We start from the raw sequence: 20894 nt of genomic DNA, 5'->3' as shown, positions 1-20894 counted from the left end.
TGAATCTGGAACAGAATTCAAGTTTGGTTAAGGGTTTGAGGGACTCATGGATGTGTAGGTTTGTGGATTGCAGGCATGAAGTTACGTGCATTATCACTAGTGAATTCTAATCAGGTCAGATGAGGAAGGGTGACAAGAACTATCTTCAGAATATCATGATCAGTTTGTTCCTAATCTGGACCTACCAATGGGAAGAGCAGCAAATATTGAGGAGCAAATAGTCTCCAGCCCAGTCACCATCCAGTTCCATTTCCATTTACAGTCTAACATAGAACAGAACAATCTGACCAATGTAATGGTGCAGTCTCAGCAAGTGTGTAGATAACAAAAGCTGGGGAGAAGCTGATGATATACCAAATGGCTGTGTTGCCATTCAGAGGGATCTTAACAGATTGGATATGTGAGCTGACAGGAGTGTCTGCAAATTCAACAAAGTGAAATGTGAGTCCCTTGCTGAACGACAGAGGTGTCCTGGTAATGGGAGATGCTGAGAAGGCGGAGATAATGCTTTCTTTGCTTCAGTCTTTTCTTCAGGGACTCCCCCCTGGGACACCTCGACCCTGGAGGGAGGAGAAAGAATCTGGGAAGTGAAGAACTCCCCCCTTGATAGGGAGCATCAGAGTGGGCTCAACACACACAAATCCATGGGTCCCGATGGGATGCATTCACATGTGCTAAGGGAGTTGGCAGAGGTGATCACCAAACCACTCTCTATCATCTTTGAAAGGTCCTGGATAACAGGAGAAGTGCCTGAAGATTGGAGGATAGCCAGTGTCACTCTGGTCTTCAAGAAGGGCAAGAAGGAGGATCTGGGAAACTACAGACCAGTCAGTCTCATCTCTGTCCCTGAAAACATGTTGGAACAGCTTGTTCTGGATGCCATCTCCAAGCAATTGGAGGAGAAGAAGGTTATGAGGAGTAGTCAGCATGGATTCACCAAGGGGAAGTCATACTTGACCAACCTCACTGCCTTCTATGATGGCATCACCAGCTGGGTAGATGAGGGGAGAACGGTGGATGTCATCTACCTTGACTTTAGCAAGGCTTTCGATAGCATCTCCCATGACATCCTGATAGCAAAGCTGAGAAAATGTGGGATAGATGAGTGGACGGCAAGGTGGGTTGAGAACTGGCTGACTGGCTGAGCTCAGAGGCTGGTAATTGGTGGCACAGAGTCTGGCTGGAGACCTGTGACTAACAGTGTTCCCCAGGGATTGGTGCTGGCTCTGGTCTTGTTCAACATCTTCATCAATGACCTTGATGAGAGACTAGTGTCTGCCCTCAGCATGTATGCTGATGACACAAAGCCGGGAGGAGTGGCTGACACGCCAGAAGGCTATGCTGCCATTCAGTGAGACCTAGACAGGCTAGAAAGATAGGTAGGAAGAAACCAAATGAGATTTAATAAGAGCAAATGTAGAGTCCTGCATCTTGGAAGAAATAACTGCATGTATCAGTACAGGCTGGGGGATGACCTCCTGGGGAGGAGCTCTGAGACATGAATTCTGCCCTGGGTAAAATCATGACATGGCTATTAACAGCATAGATACTGGCTACATTAACTAGGCCCCACTGACTAAGATGGACTTTGTGTGAAACTCTGGAGAAGTGGAAAAATAGAGGTGTATACCTGTCTGATTAAGAAAAAATGGTTAATTCCTTGTATTATGATCCCCTTCAGTACAACTCCCTAGTACTGTATGTGAATAATTCTTATTAATTTTGGTCAAATTTCCTTAGCTAGATTTTTCACTTAGTATGAAGTCTGGAGACACTTCAGTGTTGAGAGTCCAATAAAAGTGTTCAGATATTTTTATTCTGAGTGACTTTGAATCACTCAGTTCTTATCCACATATGGATAATCTGCTTCATTTTAAGACATAGTTTCAATGTTCACAAAGCCTCTGAAGAGTCACAGGTTTTGGTCTGAGCAAAAAATACAAGGACTCCTATTTTTCGTTGTTCAGTGTTGAAGGTTAATTGTGGTAAAATAAAAGGTGTGAGCACAAGCAAAGCAAGTTCTGCCTTTTCCAGAAAATCAGAACTTTATATGTTACTTGGGAAGACAAATGTCATAACTCCAAATATCCCCCCTTCCTCCCTCTCTCTAGCTTTTGTTGCTGATCATGGCATTATATGGTATGGAACATCACAGGATCATGAAATCATTCAGATTAGAAAAGACCTCTAAGATCATCTAGTCCAACCCAAGCCGACTTGGGTCAGCTACCATGGCTATGTCTCCTCCCAGCCTCCTCATGAGCAGGGCAGCAGGAGAAGCAGAAAAGATCTTGACTCTGTATGCAATGCTCAGCAAAAGCTAAAACATCCATATGTTATCAACACTGGTCTCATCACAAGTGCAAAACATAGTATCATATGGGTGGTTATGAAGAAAGTTAACTCCGTTCATGGAATACAAGTAGTATCGCTGATATGCACAAATATTTTCTTTCAATATATTGAATAAAATCAGAGAGTATGCAATTTGCAATCCTTTGTTTCCAAACTAGAGTGAAAAGGAAATTGAATTCTGCACAGATTGAAATATGTTGGTTGTACAGAGTGACAAGGATAATAAGAACATTAAGCTGTGCAAAGAACATCATAACACTATCATATTTTTATTATTTTTTGATTGCAGCTGTGTAGCTATCTAATTTAAATAACATAAATCAACAGTGACTATTGCTCATTTGGTTCCATTTAATATCTTATCTGTTTCCGCAAATGTATGGAAGGAGAAAAAATTCGGCCTTGCAAAGAAAATAGACATCTAAGTGCTCTGAGCCTAAGATAAACACCTAATGACAACTCTTAAGTATCGCTCAGTGTCATATATTCCTTAGCAACAACATCATATCAAAAGCCAAAGAAATTACTGCCCAGTTTTAGTTCAGTAGTTGGAAATAAATTACTTGTATATCTCATATGAATATGGATCCCTATGCATACGTATAAACTAAACATAAAGGAAGGAAATTATGCCCAAAATGTTCACTTGCCCATATTCTTAATTCATAACAGCACATTTCATCCATGGAAATTTAAATGTAGTACAGTTAATATCTCAGAGATAACTTTATAACACTCCAGAATGCCATCTACAAAGAATCTAAGCTGTATGAAATTTATTATTTATTTATTTGTTTGTTTCCCTAATATATTCTCAGGAAACATTTTATAAAAACAGAGGAAGAAGTATGTATTTGATAATATCTAGAAACTAACATGTTTTTAGCTGTCTTTTTTTTTTCCTTTTTTTTTTTTTTTTTTCATTTGATGAAGAACTCATAAATGATTTATTTTTTTAACCTACAGTTTATATCTCTAGAAATACAGTTCTGTATGGTTCAGTTCATCAACAGCTCAACATCCAGGTGGAGACCAGTGACAATTTGTGTCCCTTAGGGGTCTGTAATGGGACTAGTATTATTTGACATCTTTGTTGGTGACGTGGACAGTGGGATTGAATGCATGCACAGAAATTTTGTGAACGACACCAACTTGAGAGGTGAATGCTGGAGGGAAAGGATGACATCCAGAGGGACTTTGACAAGCTTGAGAAGTGGGCCCATACAAAATTCATGAAGTCCAAGGCCAAGGTTCTGCACATGGGTAAGGGCAATCCAGAGTCCCAGACATCAGTAACAACTGGGGGGTGAATGCAGCCTTGTGCAGAAGGACTCGGTGAATGAAGAACTGAACATGAGCTGGTGATGTGAGCTTGCAACCCAGAAAGCCAGTCATGTCCAAGTCTGCATCAAAAGAAGCATAGCTTCTCCCTCTCTACTCTGCTCTCATGAGACCCCACCTGGAGTACTGTGTTCAGCTCTGGGGCCCCCAGAATAAGAAAGACAGAAACATGGCACAATTAAAAAATGTTAATATCACTTGGAAAAAGAGATAGTTTGGAACCTTTCATATTCGCTTTGGAACAGAGATGTTTTTAAATCATTCTGCCCTCTAAATTGTTTGTTCTCTTTAAGAGTTTAGTGTCTTGACACTTTTGTCCCATTTAATATAACACATACATTTATAACAACAAACTTGAAAAATCTGACAGTGAATTATGACCTCAATACTATTAGAAGTGCCACTTAAAAACAAAAAAGCAAGCCAGGTGCCACCTGGAGTACTACATACAGGTTTGGGGCCTCCAGCACAAGAAAGATGTGGACCTCTTACTGAGGCGATCGGCTCCAGGGCAGAAGCGTTTTGCAGCGGAGTACAGAATCAAGGTGAGCAGGACCTTTTTTCCAGCATCAAGGCCACTCGAGGCAGCAGAGAGAGCTGCCAGGTCCTGGCAGCCCTCGCAAGGGAGGCTGACAAGGCGTGGGTGGAGCCAGCAGATCCCCCTCCCTGACCATACAAAGGCAGCCCTTAGGGAGTAAAAGCGACCAGGATGGGCAAACAGGTTGTGGAGTATCAGCCTGGGCATGGTGTAGCAGTTCACATGGGCAGGGTGAGCAGGGGGGGCGCCCTCACCGCTCTTTTCCAATGGTCTTTCCCAGAAATGGTTGTAACCTGCTTGTGAAGAGCCCGTTCGTGGTATCCACCAGGCAGAAAGCCATGCCCTCTGCATCTCTTGCGGTCTTCCTAGCCATAGTCACCGATGTGGCTACCCAGACAGAGGTCTCAGGGAAACACATCCTTGTCTTGGGCTGCAGGGTGTTCCTGAGTCTTCTGTCAGTGTCTGACAGCAGCAGCCTGTGGGAGGTGTGCCCGGATTGAAGAATTGCTCAGCCTGGTGACAGAGTTTCAGGAGCAGGTGAGTAGGCTGAGGAGCATCAAGGAGTCAGAGAGGAAAATTGACTGTTGGAAGCATACTCTACCCTTCCTGAGACAGATTTACAAGCCTTACACACAACAAATAACAAAGGTTCCTCTATCCCACCAGGCAGTAGGAGGGACCTAGGCCAAGAGGGGGAATGGAAGCAGATTTCTGCTCAGGGTGGTAAGCGAGGCCTCTCCCTGCCTACCTCACCTTCCCATCTACCCTTGTATAACAGGTATGAGGCTCTAGAACATGGCAGTCAGAACAGCGATGTAGATGAAGCCCATCCCAGTTGGAAGCGGTGCCTAAGGCAAGGTAACCTACCCCCCACATCGCTACATCTTCTGTCAAAGGGTTATTGTCATGGGGGACACCCTTCTGAAAGGGACAGAGGGCCCGATATGCCATCCAGACCCAACCCACAGGGAAGTCTGTTGCCTCCCTGGGGCAGACATTGTAATGTAAGAGACATTGCTGGGAAAGTCACTCACCTGGTATGGCCCACTGACTACTACCCAATACTGTTTTCTCAGGCTGGTAATGATGAAGTAGCAAGGAGCAGTCCGAGAGCGATCAAAAGGGACTTTAGGGTTTTGGGGGGACTGGTTAAAGGATCAGGGGAACAGCTTTTATTTGCCTCTGTCCTTCTGATAGGAGGGATCAATATTGACAAGCAGACTCATCTTACCAATACTTAGCTTTGAGTCTGGTGCAACTGGCAGAACTTTGGGTTTGTTGATCATGGGAAGGTCTACATGACACTTTATGGATCCCTTCCACCTTGGGATATTCTATGATTCTATGATTCTATGACCTGTAAAAGCAAGTCCAGAGAAGGGCTACAAAGATAATCAGAGGGCTGGAGCACCTCTCCTGTGAAGAAAAGCTGAGAGAGCTGGGGATGTTCAGCTTGGAGAAGAGAAGGCTCTGGGTAGACCACGTTGCAGCCTTTCAATACTTAAAGGGGGCTTATAAGAAGGATGGAGAAGGACTCTTTACTCATATAGATAATGACAGGATGAGGGGGAATGGTCTTAAACTAAATGAGGATAGATTTAGATTAGCAATTAGAATAAATTCTTCACTGTAAGGATAGTGAGACACTGAAAGATGTTGCCCAAAGAGGTTGTGGATGTCCCATCCCTGGAGGTATTAAAGTCCAGGCTGATGGGGCTTTGGCCAACCTGACTTATTGAGTGATATGTCTTCCCATGGCAGGGGGATTAGAACTAGATGATCTTTAAGGTCCCTTCCAACCCAAGCCCTTCTATGATTCTGAGATTCACACCCCCTCAGAAGAAAGCTATTCAGAAGGTTATCTTAAACATCTGTACACTAACATAAAGTACATCAAGAAATAAACACTGGAAATTCTGAAAGAACTGGAAATTCTCATGCTGACAGAAGGCTATGTGGTGATGGGAATCACAGAGCCTTGATGTGATGGCATGACAAGAAACATTCATGAAACCCTCAAATGACTGTAGCTTGTTACAGAAGTATAAGTAGCATAGATGAGAGAGAGCTGCACTCCATGTAAAACAGTTCACTGGCTATGCAGAGGTGCAGTATGAAGCCAAAGACATGTTTTCTGTATCTCTAGATGAAGATCAGAGAATGTGATCAGCTGGTTGTTTTTGATCATCTGATGAAGAGGATGTGCTTAAGACTTCTGTAAATTTTGGCAGAAATCGTATTTGACTAAGCAAGAATCTTTTTGATGAACTAAATTATTAAAAGGAAACATTCAGGAAAAGAACAGACAGATGAGGAATTTAAAAGGTCTGTGCAGCATTTGTGAGCATTTTAATTTTGTTAGTGTTTTTTTGAGCCTTTAATTTACTTAAAGGTGTTGAGAAAACAGGCTGATGAAACTGTAGCACTGCCTTCATTTATTTGTGAAAAAAATGTGCTATTCAGGAGTTGTCACCAACAAGTGGGAAAAGGGCTCATGCTATATTTACTGTAAAGAAGGAATACAAAGAACCTAAAAACCATTTAACTTCACTCAATCTTTAGAAGGATCTCAGAATCCATTCCCAAATACATAATGTACAGGAAGTTAAACAAATTTATTTAGGACAATCTTGCTAGACTGAATAAATTATGGGCTACAAGGAGAAAGAGTAGTAGTTTTGTCTCAATTTCTTGAAGGCTTTTGAGACCATTTTCCACAATAGTCTAATGTAAGCTGAAGAAGTATGGTCTGGATAAACAGATAGCTAGAAGATAACTGATATCTTCATGAGACTATGACTTACAGCACAGAAGACAGATATTTTTGGAGAGGCAGCTGAAGACTGAGCAGGGTTCTCCAGGGTATCTCAATGATACTAGATACCTATGTGTAGACAACTGAATGAAACTGTCATTAATTAGTTTAGATTTATAAATGGCAAAAAGGCGAGATGAATCCCACTGTCCCTCACAGTTTCAGACACTTATTAATAGTTAACAATATAAACAAAATGAGACAGTAATGATAAAGTTTTGAAGACTAAAACAGGGACTGAAATAAAATGTACCAGATAAATTTGCGTTGTGGAAATGATTATAATTTTTATTTTATTTGTTAGAATTTATTTTGTAAAGCTCTGAGAACTCATTTTTCATTACCTTTATAAAGCAGAATAGTCTCTTATTTCATCAAAAAGGATATAAAGGTAGGAAAAAAATAAATCTTGTATCTTCTTATCTCTTTAATTCTCACTGGGAAAAATCTCTAAAGATAAGGTTATAGAAAAAAAAAAGTGTTTGGAAGATAGACTAGAACATCATCTACCCTATCTTTCTGTCCCAGCGTAGAATCAGCTATTCTGAGTCACTATGATCATGGTAAGGAAACAACATTTCACTTAAAATAATGTCACCCTACCTGCGTAATTTTTCCTGTTGCAATACCTGTTATGATAACTGTCAAGAAATAAATCCCTAAATTTAGGTACTCCCAACTCTCTTGTAATGCATTAAGGTCCAACATTTCCCATGCCTTCACATTAATAGCCAACAGGCCATTTTTGTTGTCTCTAACAGCTAGTCTGATAGCATCCTGCCACTGGAGAGTGGCAGGATGCTATCAAAACATGCAGGTTCTGAGCATGTTTTGATTATTCTTTACCTCAGCAGAAAGAACTCTCCTTCTGTCTGTATCTGTAGGCAAGCACAAATCTTAACATCCTTTTCTACTGCACCTCTTTCCTTCTAAAATACATACTAAATTTTCTGCTTTTTGAATAAATTGATGTTGTACTTCAGCTTTATCTTCCACTGAAGAGACAGCACTTGATTTTCTTGGTCTTCAACAGACAATTTGGATTTCTGTTTGTTGTAGATGGTTATGTTGGAGTTACTGTTACTCTCAAATCTCATCAAAAAGTTTTATTTGATGAAACTTTTGTAACTAAAGAAAGAAAAACGTTTTAACTACAAATGAAAATCAGTTCTTTGCTTAATAAATAAATAAATAAATAAATAAATAAATAAATAAAACACTCCCCAGTGTTTTGTATTTATAGAATGCTTTGAAATTTCCCCATGGAAAATACTACCACTTTTCAAGATTCATTTCAATTCATTCAAATATGCTAACTTTGCCTGTACAAAAATCCTATATTTGTCATAACAGAACTTCATTGATTTGAGAAGTCTTTGCATCTAGCTATGAAGGTCAGTTTTAAATTAAAAGTACAAAACTGATATTACCGTATTAGCTGAAATTATGCATACATATGACTTTACTATAATATAGTTAATGTTATTTAAATAGTTCAATGCTCATCAACATAGTTTTCCTGTTATTAAGAAAATAAGTAAATGCCCTTCTAATACCCTTCTATAGAGATGGGTCACAAATGATGACCACAAATATCCTAGCCAAAGCTTGTTGTGATAGCTAGATGATAAGAGTCAGAGTGATTTTCTCAGTGATCTTCTAAAAGCATGAGAAGCATTTTTTCTTAAAGGAAATAGGCTGCCCTTACCCAAATTAAGTTATTTGTCATTGCCAGCCTAATAGTGCAATCTATCACCTTTCCTTTGCTCCTTGCTAGGAAGCTTATATTTCTCTATACAAGGTTTGATATTCTCTTCTTCACTCTTCACTCTTCAATCTTCTTCATTCTTCAATGTTTTAGTCCTAGTGTCTTCTATCTTTTCCATCCTTTTGACTAAAATTCAGTGTGTTCTCTCAAATGATTGTCGTGAGTAGCTTAGGAGTTAAAATGTTCCAAGGACAATTCCTGGAAGAAAGTTTGAATACAGCTACTGTGTTATGAGAAAAAAAAAATAAATAAAAAAATTGTACTGTTTTGAGTTATATTGAGTGCCAAATACTCCAGGGCTGGCTCTATGTATTTACACGTAGCTTTGTCATCTTTGATGGCACTGTATCGCCTTTTGTCAACAAGCCACTGAAGACTACCTGCTGAAACTGCTAGGAATACATATTTAGTTTCTCGTTAAGAACATAGATTGCAAACATTTATGGGTTATTATTTCAAGTTAAATATTTCAGTACCACTGAAATATCACTCCACTGATTGTGTTTTAGCCAATTTTTGCATGATTTCACATACACTGTTAAGATAAAGAGTTTTTCATAATTTTCATCCACATTTATATTAAGTTTAACCTTATATGTAATGAGACATTAAAATTGAATTTAAGATGTTTTTTCTTTCCTTTGAAATCAGACTTGCTTGCAGTCATTGGTCATACCCAACATGGGTTCACAAGGGGAAAGTCTTGTTTAAATAATTAAATTTAATTTTAAAACAAGGTCTCCTATTTAGTTGACCAAGGAAAAACAGTAAAAGTGATCTTTTTGGATTTCAACAAAACTTTAAAAACTGGTTCTCACAGTATTCTGGACAAAATGTCTAGCATACAGCTAGACAAATGCATAATATGATTGGTGAACAGTTGGCTGATGGTTTGAGCTTCAAAGAATTATAATAAATGTCATTAGATCAGGCTGGCAACCAATCACTATTTGGGTTCCCCATTTTAGGTCCAGTTCTCTTCAGTGTTTTTAAAAAATGTCTGCATGCAAAGCTTAAATTCATACAAAGTAAGTTTACAGATGATACAAAATTGTAGCTGTTGACTCCATTGAAGGTGGAGAGGACTTGCAGAGAGACCCTGACAAATTGCAATGCCAGGCAATCACCAACCTTATCTGTGGTAGTTTCACATTAATGGCTCACTAAGTTCCACCAAAATGCTCTCTCACTCCCCCACCTCAAAGGAACAGGGGAACAAAATACAATGAAAAGTCTCATGGCTTTAAGTAAGGACACAGAGATTGTTCATCAATTGTCATCATGGGCAAAGAACTTAGTATAGGGACATTAATATAATGTATTGCCTATTAATAATAACAGATTATTTTCCATCAATAAGAGCAGTGAGAAACTAAAAGTAAACTAAAAATACCTTCCCCCCACCCACCATTTTCTACCTCCTCTAAGCTTGTACTTGGATGTGACTGAAATACTTGTGGTTTCCTCATGCCCACATGCGAACTATAAAAAAAAAATCTTGACTTTCATTATTTTCAGATATCTAAAAAATGTATTTATTGATATATCACATGATCTTGATCTTTTTAGTAAGATCAAGATCCCGTTTCTTAGATCTGCCTTAGATCCTGTTTCTATAATTTCAGTTACTATGGAGCCAGAAAATTATTTCTCCATAATGTTTTGACTGTCCTTTGTATTTTAATTTTCTTCCAATCTTGCTGCAACAGAAAAAAAAATTGTTAGCATAACCCTGTCTGTCCCCATGTCCCCTTCTACCCCTTCTCTTCTCCCCCAGTTAACTATTTAATATTAATAAAGACTGCAAGAATTATTTCAATCCTATCATTTGACAAAAATCACTGTTAATATTTCTCTATCCCTGTATGTTAAAGTTTGTCTTGTGTAAAAATTGTTGCTTCACTTTTAACCATCTGTTTTCCTACACTGGAATTATGGGGTGCAAGTGTGCACTGCTGGCTCATGTTAAACTTTTCATCCACCAGAACCCTTAAGTCCTTCTCTGCAGAGATGCTCTCAATGCGTTTTTCTCCCAGTATGTACTCATGTCTGGGATTGCCCTTGCCGAGGTGCAGCAGCTTGCACTTGGACATGTACCTGTTCAGTTCCGTCAGGTGGTCTTGAACCTGCTCTTCACTAACAGTGGGTGAGACTTTGTTCCCCCACACTCCATCTATGGTTTTAGGGAAATGAAAGACTTGGGAAACCTTGAGTATCAGTGAAGATTGAGGCAAAGAAGTTGCTGAGTACCTCGGCCCTCTCCATGTCTGTTGTTACCTGTTCACCCTCCTCGTTCATCAGAAGAGGTACCCTCTCCTTGGCTTTTCTTTTCTGAGGAATGTAGCTTAAGAATCCCTTTGTGTTATTCTTCTTGCAAAGCTCAGTTCCATATGTGCCTTGGCTTTCCTGATCCCATCCCTGCATATCTGGACTGCATCCCTGTACTCTTCCCAGGCCAAATGAGAGAGAGAAAGAGAGAGAAAAAGAAAAAGAGAGAGAGAGAGAGAAAGAGAGAGAGAGAGAGAGAAAGAGAGAGAGAGAGAGAAAGAGAAAGAGAAAGAGAAAGAGAAAGAGAAAGAGAAAGAGAAAGAGAAAGAGAAAGAGAAAGAGAAAGAGAAAGAGAAAGAGAAAGAGAAAGAGAAAGAGAAAGAGAAAGAGAAAGAGAAAGAGAAAGAGAAAGAGAAAGAGAAAGAGAAAGAGAAAGAGAAAGAGAAAGAGAAAGAGAAAGGGAAAGAGAAAGAGAAAGAGAAAGAGAGAGAGAAAGAGAGAAAGAGAGAAAGAGAGAAAGAGAGAAAGAGAGAAAGAGAGAAAGAGAGAAAGAGAGAAAGAGAGAAAGAGAGAAAGAAAGAAAGAAAGAAAGAAAGAAAGAAAGAAAGAAAGAAAGAAAGAAAGAAAGAAAGAAAGAAAGAAAGAAAGGAAGGAAGGAAGGAAGGAAGGAAGGAAGGAAGGAAGGAAGGAAGGAAGGAAGGAAGGAAGGAAGGAAGGAAGGAAGGAAGGAAGGAAAAGAAAGAAAGAAAGAGAGAAAGAGAGAAAGAGAGAAAGAGAGAAAGAGAGAAAGAGAGAAAGAGAGAAAGAGAGAGAGAAAGAGAGAAAGAGAGAAAGAGAGAAAGAGAGAAAGAGAGAAAGAGAGAAAGAGAGAAAGAAAGAAAGAAAGAAAGAAAGAAAGAAAGAAAGAAAGAAAGAAAGAAAGAAAGAAAGAAAGAAAGAAAGAAAGAAAGAAAGAAAGAAAGAAAGAAAGAAAGAAAGAAAGAAAGAAAGAAAGAAAGAAAGAAAGAAAGAAAGAAAGGTGCACAAAACAAAAGCAGATTAAAGCATGTTATCTCTATTCTTTTCTTCAGGGTCCAGTGAAATAGCTCACTGTAACATGCTAATGGGAGGAAGTCACTTAGAATCACTCCAATATCTCAAAGAATATAGAAAATACTTGGAAAATAGAAAATATTTGTCTGTTTGGCAGGAGTATGAAGATTTATTTTTCTCTTGTGTATTGTTTATCTGTAATTAACTTAATTAATTTGATGGCCTTTTCTTTTTCAATTTCTATCCCTTCTGAATATAACATCAAACTCAGATTAAAATTGTGTAAGGAAATTACAGTTTTATAAGCTTAGCTGAAATTCCTAGGTGTAATTTTCCTTACAGATGTTGGGAAAAATAAGAATGTACAGGTTTTCTAGAAGACAGTAACATGATCATAAACTATAAGGACAGGCCTGTGAGGAAATAAATAAATAAATAAATATGAATTAAAAAAAAAATATCAAAGAAGAACATTATGTAAGAGTACATATGACATACAAAAACTACAGTAGAATGATAGACTCTGTCCCCCAAATGCCCCATAAATAAGCAAAAAAAAATAGTGCTTATAATCATTCAAGGTGTCTGAAAAATCATTCTCCAAGAACAGTGTTTTAGTGTACAATTGTAAACCATCTTAAACAAAAAAAGTGTTTCTTTCTTTCTCTCTCTTAAACTCAGATTTTCATTGACAACATGATAGAAAGCAGAGTGCAACTTTTAAAATTTGCAGATAGGATCCAAAAGAAAGGACGTACAGTTTGATAGACTTAGACTTGACTGACATAAAAAGACTGAAAAGAGTTTTGACAATTTAGTGCAGGATCTGAAACCAGTGAGATGAAATTCACCTGAAGCAAATTTTTTGACCCAGTGATCAAACACTAATGGTGAATATCTGGGAAAGTATCAGTGTAACAGTCTAGGAGTAACCATGGATAAAATAAGTGCCAACAATGTGATGTTGCTGTAAAATCGACAAACCTTATTTATTAATGTAATGGGCATTCATAATGCCCTGAATGAGAAAAGTATAGAAATCTCCTCCATTAAGTAGCATGAAAAAAACATCAAGAGGTTTAATTCCTTTCACCCTGTGCAGTCTTTCACAGTCATCATAGTACCAATGAGTTGGTATTCTCATCCAGAAGGACCTCTACCAATCTTCATAAGACATCCCAGAACAAGGAACACATACCCTTCATCTGGTGGCATTAACCACTACTTTAGCAGGGATACAGTATTGATTTCACATTATTTCAAACACTTTGAACCAAGGAAAAAATGTTCAAAAGATAATTACTGTATGGAGTTTCTGGGTATATGATGACACTAATGGTCAAGTATTGCACAGGGTTGACTTGACCTGCTTTCTGTAGTAACAGGATACTGTGTGTAGGTTTGAGTGACTCTGCACCACTTGGCCTGGGGAGGAGACATTCCATAGACTAGATGAATTTAGGTATTACATTTATTGACTATTTTGCAACCCTTTTTGAAGTAACTGGTTAATATCTAACAATGTTCATACAAGGAAGGTACACAGTCCAGTGATCTAGTGTTTAGTATTACTTTCTTAAATTACTAACCTGCAGCTCCTGGACTTAAATATTTCAGTTGAAAAATATGACACAATGAAAAATTTGAGCCCCCTGAAGAAAAAAAGAAAAAAGAACCACAACCATCATTAGGAAAAACACATGCAGAAGGACATTTTACTATTTGTTATGAGTGTGTAATAGGAGGCAGGTGCTTGTGAGGAAGACAGTTAGTTTTGATGTCATAATGTACATCATATATTTTAGTTTTGTATGCTTATCAAGGGTTCATGAAACACTGACAACTACTGTTAATGTTGTCATCATCCAAGATATATGCTTCAGTGCAAAAAGTAATATGAAGTACAATGTAAAAACTTCCTTAAAAAAAAAAAAAAGTGTCAATCCTATGCCTATAATTATGTATCATCATCATCATCATCATTATTATTTTATAACAGTATTCTAAAAGCACTGACACACTAGCTTAGTCTCTCTGTAAAGGACCCCTCCCATCCAGTTTAACTTTTTATCATCTATGTGACATAGCTGTATTCCAACAGTTTCATTGTAAGTACCCAGGATTTTCATCAACCTGATGAATTAAATCATGCATTATATATAGGGTTCTATTTTGAAATTATAGATAATTGCAACATATCTCTCAATAAACATGATTCACTGAGACTAGGGTACCACTGTGGAAAATGCCTTGGAAATTTTCTAGACCTCTTTCTTGGAAGAAAGTAGCACTTCCCAAAACAACGAATGATGCAAAACACAGAAAAGTTCTAAAGAAAACCAGCCTTCTACTGTTCACAGTGTCTGATTTTTAAGTGTGGAGAGATCAGAGATTACATGTCATGTCATATCTGCTGATAATATCTTCTGTATGACCACTGATACTATTCTTATGAAACAAGTAAAATAATTTTAATGTGAATAAAATCCTGCATAACAAAATAATTTAATTCAGAATGATAACCTGATCTCTTAAACAAATCATCTAGTTATATAAATCTGCTGTAGATCAACTTATACCAAGGGTATAGAATACTTTGAACATATAAGACCTGAAAAGATATTACATCTGCTAAAAGTGTAAAAGAGATTACACATATATAAGATTAATAATTCTTATTTTTATTAATTAAATATTATTAAATATATTACATTAAATATAATTTAATATTAAATATAATATTAAATTATTAAATAATAAATATTAAAATAATTTTGTGAAATATGTTCATCTGATTCATGTCAATATGGAACAATGCTAGGGCCTCATAAAGAAATGTGACCTTCTGTCTTACATCCCCTTGTATAACCACAAGTCCAAGAGAAACAGAGTGGTTAGTGTATGTAGTTCTTGTATTTTGCAAAAGAATGGTCTAGCAATTCGTGTTGATAGAGGGTTTGAAGGGTAAACCTTGAGACTCGGGTCTAGGAGATAAGAGAATAGAGAGGAGTTTTTTGAGGTAACTGCTGACTATTGCATGAGACTCAACTTTCTGACATCTGGCCCAGAGACTACTAAATAAGGAGAGGGGGAAGGTGAAGAATGAACGAAGGACAAAGCCTGGGAGGAAGACTACGACCCTTCAGCACGAGAGACCCCCAGAGTAACCACTGGAGACTGATATGCATGCGTCCGTGGGATGGCTTGGGTCCTGGGAAACTAATTATAATAACCCTGCCTTTTCCAAAAGTGGTGATGAATACGTATTAGCTTAGGAGCATAAAAACCAGCCACCTGATGTAACGTGTGCGTTTTGGTGGAGCAGAGACTCCCAGCGCACCCAGCGTTGTTTGCTTGCCTCTATTTGTATAATAAATTGTAAATTTTAATTGCAATCCTGTTTGGGACTCAGTCATTTATTACAATTTTAATAAGATTTATAAGAATGAGATTACGGTATCTCAGAATTAGTAATTAAAAAATGACTACATCCTGTTATATATTTGCACAGAATTCACATTTGATCATTTGGTCTTGGTCAAGAATAAATGTATTGAACATGCACTGATAATTTATATAAACATTAAAGATCCATCAGAATAATTAGTTTGGGTGCTTCCTGAATCTTATATGAAGAGAATAAAAATAGAGATTGTCATATTTGTTTCTTAATAAATTCTGATACATTATGTCTACTGGAAAGAAAGATCAAATAATTTGTCAGGTGATATTCTGCAGAAAAATGACAGAAAATGTAAAAAGAACACACTGCAAACTTCTACTTTTCTTCTTTTGCAATATTTTCTTTTTGTAAGAAAATTTCACCAGATGAAAGGTGAAGTATTTAGAAGCACCGAGCAACCTAATTAAGAAATGAATATGAATAATACTTCATCTTCTTTTAGACATCTACAGTGTAAACAGCTACAGCAGTCTACACTGCAGACTAGATTGTCTTCATATTCAAGAAGACATTTTCAGGGACTAATTTGTGTCAGTTCATGATTAGATGAATCATGCTTTGGACATAATCAACAGTATTACTGGGAACCTAGTGTTATTTTCTTAAATGTGAACATCTGATGTTGCTTAGATGAATCACACACAGAATTATTGAAACCATGATTTCTATTCTGGCTACGTCAGGCAATCGCAGAAAATAAACCACCAAGGAAAATAAGGGAAGCCACCAGAGGGAAACATAAGCCTAGGGTTACATCAAATGATTTATTTCAGTAGGGCTAGAGTATTAACGGCAGTATACAAAGAAAGGCAAGATTTCGTTTGAAAATCTGTGCAGCCACTGACAAGAAATATATAAAGTATGTAAAGGGAAGAAAAGCAAAAGTGATCAGGGACACAGAGATTTAAACTGAATAAGAGAGTTTGGTTTACAGTTTGGTCATCTGTAATATTCAATTAGATATTGAAGAAACATTTCTAGTCTCTTTAAAGATATAGGTTATCTTCAGTAGGATCATGACTGACAAAAGGCAAATAATTCTAAACTGAGACTGACCATACAGTGAGAAAGACCATTTGATGTGTTTGCTAATGTTGATTTATTTATTTATTTGTATTTGCAAGTAATTTCCATATACATACTTTTCTTACATATTGTACCATTTAACACAAATTCTAAGTAGCGATGTTTTGTATTCTGAAAGTGAGTGGCTGCCCAGACAAATATCATGCTGGTTTTGGTGTAATATTTATTATAATAGGAATGCAAGATTTGATTTCCTTTTTTTTTTCTTCATATCTATTTCTTCTTTCTTACCACAGATTTATTATTATTATTACTATTATTATTGTTGTTATTATTATTATTATTAGTAGTAGTAGTATATAGTGGAAGTATCAGTATTCATATTACTAAAAATTGTTTGCTTTCATATGAATAATAATTCTGACTACTTATTGCTTGTTATTCTATAGTTCATTCCATAGATACATTCATTATAATTTTTAACAATATTATATAGTTTTCCTTATTCACAACCTTATATACAACCTTATGTTGTGGTTTAACCCGGCAGACAGCTAAGCACCATACAGCCATCCGATCCCCATGTTCACCCTTCCCCTCTCCTCCAATGGAATGGGGGAGAGAATCAGAAATAAAAAAAAGGTAAAAGCTTGTGGGTTGAGATAAAAACAGTTTACTAGGACAGAAGGGAAATTATAATAATAATAATAGGAATAATAATAATATGCACAAAACAAGTGATTCACAATGCAAATTCTCACCACCCACTGACAGATGTCCAGTCCCCCACTACCCCGGCCAGCCATCCCATATTAATTGTTTGTCATGGTGCCACAGGTATGGAATAGAACTTTGGCCAGTTTGGATCATCTGTCCTGGTTCTGTCCCCTCACAGCTTCTTGTGCACCCAGCCTCCTCGCTTGCAAGGCAGAATAAGAAGCTAAAAAGTCCTTGACTTAGGGTGAGTGCTGCTCTGCAACAACTAAAACATTAGCATGTCATCAATATTATTCTCACCATAAATCAAAACCACAGCACTATAGCAGCTACTAGAAGAAAAATTAACTCTATTGTAGCTGAAACCTGGACACCTTATTACAAAATCATTTGCTGTATAAATATATCTGTCATTCTAAACCTACTAAGAAACTAACCAGTAAACACTAAGCTGTAGATGTCTTTTATCCATGTCTTATCCATAGAAACTGTCCTGTTTACTATTTATAATGTTAAATTTCTTCCTCTTCTTCAGCTCCATCCGGATACTTTTAAAATCTTTTGTCTCCCCTCGACCATGGTTAAAAATTTTTTCTAACAATCTTTTCTTCATTAACCTAACTCTTTAAATTCATTAAATATTTGAATAATGCTTCTTTAAATATTTCCTTATACCTCTGGATCTTCTCTCTCTCTTGCTTCTTCTCTTGCCATTCATTGTTTATGTTTTATCAGAGGAGTCTTCTCCTCCTTCCATCTTTGTCTTTTTCTACCTAAGGAACTTCAATGAACTCTCATAGTGTGGTTAGGAGCAGGGGGAGGGCATTACTCATTTAATAGTTACATCTGACTTCTCAAAGATTCAGGCATGGATCTTAGTATGGAGCTTAGTATGATTTTGATCGTCAATGATTTCACATCTTAACCTACCTCTGATATTTCCGTCCATATAACTTAATGTGTTTCTTCAGAACAGAATATACTGATGACAGTCAATGAATTTTGCGACAATATAAAATGAAAATAAAGCATAATTCAAGACCAAAAAAAGTCCAAAACCCAGTTCAAATACCTGTATTTATCACTTTAGTATGCATAAACTTATTACAATACTGTTAATAAGAAATACTGCAAATATTAATATGAATGATTTAAAGCTCACTTCTGATCTACTTAACTTTTACTTTTCACACTGGCTAAATAAACTTCAGGATACTGAAAATAAACTTTTCTTTAATTAATGAGGGTTATAACATCAGAAAAAAAATATATAAACGAGTCACTTCTTAACAAATTTCCAAAATAATCTGTACCTTAAAAGAAAATTAAGAAAAAGAGATGTAGAATACTGAAATCAAAATAAGACCTCAGACTGCTGCTAGTATATACTGATATATGCTGATATACGCTGCTGATGTATGCTACTGATATAAATGAAGCTCAAGAAATGAAGTGAGATTAAACACAAAAAGTCCACGTGGAGTTTACATTTATATTAATTAATATATCTAGAGAAATACTATAAATTAAGGTATAATATCTGAGGCACAATCTAGCATTAATTAATAAAGTATGGTGTGAGAGAGGGGAAGGTAGTTAAATGTCATAAAAATTAAAAGAAGCCTAGCAGTTTTCCTCCAACTTCAATTTACTGCTAAAATAACCCAAACTATATCAGATGACTTTCCTATGAAAACTGCAACCAAAAGTAACTCAGGTTGAAAATAATTGTAGTCACTATTCACAATGCCAAATTATATTTCCACAGGAGAGACATTTTTTCTTCAGAACAGTGGGATTGATTCTGCTTCTCCATTTGAAGATTTTGGGGAGAGCTACTCTTGTGTTAAAAAGAATAGACTCCCCACCTATTCATTTAACAAAGACCAAAGAACCCCCTGCATGTGAATATTCCTATTCAGTCTTAAATGTTTTGTGTTTCTGTGTTTCTATCACTTCCACCTAATAAAGCTATTGCAGTTTCCTGTAATTGCATTGATGTCTTTGAATAGTCAAATTATCCATTTAATCTTCAGTGTGTAGTACAAGTCCTTGAGTCTTAGAGACTGACTAATACATTTCCATATAAATTGGGAACCTTTAAAAGTACTATATTTGCATTTTTGTAAGCACAAACCTACTAAAGGAAGGATGCAGTGGCTTATTAGGTGCTGATATTTGATTACACCTAAAGTCACCATCATAGCAAACATGTGGTAGATACTCTTAACTCTTAGATAAGTGATGGAAAACTTGTAGGAACCCCCACAAATGTAAGAATTGAGCAATGCAGAATGAGATTTTAGTAAACTGAATCATTAGATCTTTAATAAGCTGTCAGGTAACTCTACACATGGCTTCTGCAGGAATTCCATATTCATAGTGCTCATTCCTCTCATCTGTCAGTAGATTTGGATTATGAAACAGCAGAACTGCTGTTCTATTATTTGATATAATAAAATCATTTTTACAAGGTTTCCTTTTGCCTTCTTTTTTGTAGACAAAAAAAAAAAAAAAATCTTTTATATCATTTTAGCTGAGTACAGTGAAAACAGTTTGAATTGTCATTGTTTGGTTTTAGAGTGGACTGTTTTGGTTTGTACTATTAATTTACCCCTTTTTTTTCTACTGTTTTTTACCCTGTATGTCATTTTGATAATTTTTTTAGACTGTAATTTATAAGTAGTAATTTTAAAACATTATGATGCAAAAAACAGTTTTATTTGCTATAAAACACCAAGTATTCATTTCAACAATGAACATGTGTATCATATCTGCATCTTTAGAAGATACCACAGTTGCTAATGCAACTTTTAGATTCTCATTTCTACTGTTAACAAAGCAAGCAAAAGAGAAGGGGGAAGGGAAAAGGGAAGGGGGAAGGGGAGAGAGAGTGAAAACCAGAAGGGGGAGGGGAAAATGGACAGGAGAGGGGAAGGAGAAGGGGAAGAAAAACGTTTTCTAGAGGCCAGTACTACATGTCATGGAATAAATAGGGCACCATGTTGCAATGTCTGAATAAATAGCATGTTAGATGTCAGAAGTAAAGAAATGCTCTAAAAGAAATATTTCAAGTTACTCCAAGTCACTTATCAGAGCCCAGCAGCTTATTTCATTAGCATTTTCATATTCTCTTATATTTTGAAAACTAGTCTGAGCAAACAGTAAAAAGTTTATGTATGTAATTTATTCTAGTGCCTTTTGTGATTTTTTTTTTTTTTAAAGGAAAATCAAAATTAATACTTTGGTCTCTTGTACTGTAAATAGACTCATAAGAAAAGTAAAATAAAAGCCTAATGTCACCATTATCCTAATGTCAAGGAATTTCAATGAAATGCATTTTGGTAAATTTAAACACAACTGGAGGATACTGCAAAATAAGAATATAAAAAGAATATAATTGGCAGTATAATAAAATACTTAAAGCTTGGTAAGAATAGTGATCTTTCTGATCTTTCATTTCAAAGCTAAAGTTCTTTTTGCAGCAATACAGGTTTAAAGGATTAAACTTATATTATACAAAAACAACAGATGTTGGTGTTTCTAGTCCAGTGACTGAAAAGTAGATGTT

This window comes from Aythya ferina, assembly GCF_964211825.1.
Source record: "Aythya ferina genome assembly, chromosome: 1".
Lineage (NCBI taxonomy): Eukaryota > Metazoa > Chordata > Aves > Anseriformes > Anatidae > Aythya > Aythya ferina.
This window is presented reverse-complemented; position numbering follows the sequence as displayed.